The 3,723-nt window shown below is 37.3% G+C and overlaps 1 pseudogene; it reads right to left on the bottom strand.

The window, feature by feature from the left end:
• Positions 1 to 1,603: 1,603 nt before the first annotated feature.
• On the bottom strand, positions 1,604 to 2,190 carry LOC101420400 (transmembrane protein 186-like; annotated as a pseudogene).
• Positions 2,191 to 3,723: the final 1,533 nt, after the last annotated feature.

Genomic DNA, 3,723 nt, shown 5'->3' with positions numbered 1-3,723 from the left:
AGCTTACATGAAGATTATTTCTTCAATTATATCTTCAATTTCACTAATTTGATTTGGTTCAATTATGGTCTTTTTCATTTCTACAATCTTTGCTTAGTCAATTTTGATAGTTTATAATACATTCCTCATGCTTAAATACCCTCTTTTTACATTAACTAAAATTAATTTACAAATTTTATTATGCATCTGTAATTCCAGATATCCTTTTTTTTTTTTTGTCAGTTCAGATGCTCAGTTGTTTTGTATTTTTCCTAATGATTCCTTTCTATATTTTTGCTTGGATTTTACTTTATTTTAAATTTTATTTGTAATTTATATCTTTTTCTTGTGGTTATTAAGTATCCTTGCCCCAAATCTATATTCATTCAAGATTGTGGTTAGAAATTATCATGAGAAAAATGTCTTTTTTTTCTGTCTTTTATTTTTCTTCCCGTTTATTTTCATTTATTTATTTGATATTTGTGTTAGTTATAAGAATGAAAAAAATGGAAATGAACCAAAATAGGTTTTAAGGACTCAGCTACATCCACTAACTGGCATATTGTGTAATTTCTGGATTTTTGAAAATGAGTTTATAACTAAGACAGTCTTATATGAAGCAAAACAAACACCCAATTTCATTTGCAGTAAAACAGCAATGTTTACAAGAAGACTGAAGCCTACACGAAACATTTAGCTATTGAATTTGAGTGGTAGAATTATAAAGATTATGTCTTCCTTCCTTTGTTGCAAATTTTCTATAGTAAACATATATTCCTGATGATAAGGGGAGAGGGCACATTTAATTGGTTTCAGTTTATAAAATAATACATCAGCATATAGTCCATCTGACTTTATTAAAGCGGCAGAGCCTTCCAAATGTGAGAGCCCCCAGATGTGGGGTGAACACAACCTCAGCGGGGGCACTGAACTCAGGTGGATGTCATCCCTGTCCAAGCAGTGTGCAGTTACCACACCCGAGGATGAAAAGGCCCTGCTCCAAGTTGGTGTGAGTCCTTCTACCACTGGGCACACGAGTGGAAAGCCCTCCTGATTGCCTGGGAGCATTTCGCTGGGCCTTGACCTCTTACCTAAGGCTTAGAATTTGCTTAGACCTGGTGAGTTTCCAAAGCACTCTGAAGTTTAGAGCAAAAACTTGATCATTTATCCTTATACCCATCCCAAGAGACAGGCAGTACTCTCCATTTTATGGATGTGAAAATCAATGTTCACAGAGATTCAATAACCTGCCCTGGACTGCAAGTTGAGAACTGAGAGAAGCCAAGTCTTCTGACTCCAAATCCTATGCTCCCCAGCCACATCTCTGTCTTCTGACTTTCCAGCAATGTGCCATGTGGATGAGCTTGATGCAGCTTCCTCCCCAAACTGTCATTATTTGACTTAACTTCACTCATAAGTGCAGTGAAGAATTTGAACCAAGGATCTTTTTTTTGGAACCTGTTTACTAGTTACTGCCTCATGAATCTTATCTCAAAAGACAAGTTCCCAGTGACCCTGGCAAACACTTCAGCTGCTTGATCCCCTTTTTCAACCTTGTACCCTTAGTCTTCGTGGGAGAGATCTAGGCCACCCATACCTTCTCAGAAACCCTGCTCCTATCTGTTCACTTGAGTGTGTCCAGGATCCCAAACACCTGCATGAAAGGCTCTTTTTCCAGTATGTGTCCATAGTACAGGGTGAGATAGAAGGCCTGTTTGCCATTGTATTGCTGGATTCACACAAACACTTCCCAAGGCTGGTCCTTGGTTCATGTCAGGCGGATCACATCAGTCACAGGGCAGTGTGTATCTTGCTGCCAGTCCCAGGTCGAGTGGGCCACCCACAGCATAGTGCCTCACTCATTGAGGTACAGCATCCCCACCAGCCTATGGAAGAAATAGCTCATCCAGCATGGCATGGCCATTGCAAAGCCAGTTATCCCAGACACAGGGCACAGGGAGCTGAGAGTCATGAGGCCCTGGGAGTACCAGTAGAAGCCGGTGGGCAGAGCTACCACAGTCACGGCTGTCTGTACCATCTTCGGCAGAGACATATACCCAAAGGTTCTGATGGCATCAAACTGGTAGACAATCCAGAATTTCTCTTTCTCTGTGTCTGGTGATTTCTCACTTAAGGTAGGCAGCCTGGTCCTACATACCTCCTGGGATCCTTCTCAATTCTCATCACAGCCCATGGAGAGGTCTTCCCCATGGAACTGGTCCCCACAACCAAGGTACAGCTCAGAGGAGGATAGCCATGACTCACTGCCTTCTGCTGGAAGTAAATCCCACTTGCCCTCCTTTTTTTCCCCTTTTAATCCAAAATTAAAATAAAATAGAGACATCAAAAGTTTATTTTGTGTTTTTCCCCACCTAATTCAATTCCCAAGGGCATCATCCTTTAATGGTCTCTAATTTATGAGGGTGCCAGTATTATTTCATACTCAGTTCCCAGACTCTGTCCCTTGCATTTCACTTGCAGTCCCTTTATACTCAGACAATAGTACCATAGAAATTGTCAGATGTCCTTGAAGTAAACTTTGACTTCAATGCTTGATTGTTGCCTCAAACAGTTTCTCAAAAAAAGATTTTTGAATGATGTTTCATTCAGCATTAAAGATATCTAATTCCTGGAGAATTTTTTTCCTGCACAAGTAGTCCAATCTTGTTTTTGCTTCTCCTGGAGACTGTGAAGTAAATTTTTGCCATGTGAAATTATTTTTATTTTTTAAATTAATTAATTACTTTGCCATGTGCTGTTTCAAAATTAATTTTACTATAAACTGGATTTTTTTCATTGAAAAGTTTTATTGAAGAATATAGTTCATATATGAACATACATAAATGATAAGTGAATAATAAAATTGTGAACTTATAAAAGAAACTTCTGCATCATCATACAGGGCTCCCTAACATCACCCCATCAACAACAACTTGCATTGTTGTGAAATATTTTTTACAAATTATGAAAGAGCATTGTCTAAATATTGCTACTAACTATAGCCCATATCTTACATTTTGCATATTTTCCCCAACCTACCCAATTATTGGCACCTTGTATTAGTATTATATATTTGTTATAATTTGTGAGTGAATGTTATTTGTTCTATTAATTACAGTCTATCTTCCAATACAGGATTCCCTGTGTTATACAGTCCCATGCTTTGTACAATCCATTCAAAGTATATACTCCATGGCTCTCATTTTTATCAGAGTGTGCTGTCACCACCTCGGTCAATTTTAGAAAATTTTCATTACTCCAAATGGAAAAATCCCATACCTCCTTTTATCCCATTGTGCTCCCTTAGACTTTATCTATAGTATTGACATTGTTGCAAAAATATTACAATATTACTGTTAACTGTCATCCATAAGTTACATTAGTTGTCTTTTTCCCCTGTATCACCCTATACTTAACACTTTGTAAAAGAATTTTTTTTTGCTTATACTATTTTTTTAACATTAGCACTTTTTATTTTTTTATTTTATTTTTTGTCTTTATTTGATTTTTTAATGTTACAGTAAAAAAATATGAGGTCCCCATAACCCCCCCACCCTCTCCCCTCACTCCTCCCCCATAACGTTTATACTATTAACCACAATCTTCATCCACTACTGAAATCATTATTTTACAGTCTCCATATTACTCTCTAGCTTCCTTTCAACTTCCATTTATGTTCACAGACTACCTCTTTCAGCCACAATCACATTTATAATTCAGCAGTATTAGTTATACTCACTATAA

The sequence above is a fragment of the Dasypus novemcinctus genome, chromosome 13 (genome assembly GCF_030445035.2).
Source record: "Dasypus novemcinctus isolate mDasNov1 chromosome 13, mDasNov1.1.hap2, whole genome shotgun sequence".
NCBI lineage: Eukaryota > Metazoa > Chordata > Mammalia > Cingulata > Dasypodidae > Dasypus > Dasypus novemcinctus.
Note: the sequence above shows the minus strand (reverse complement) of the source record. Positions and strands in the feature narration are given on the sequence as shown.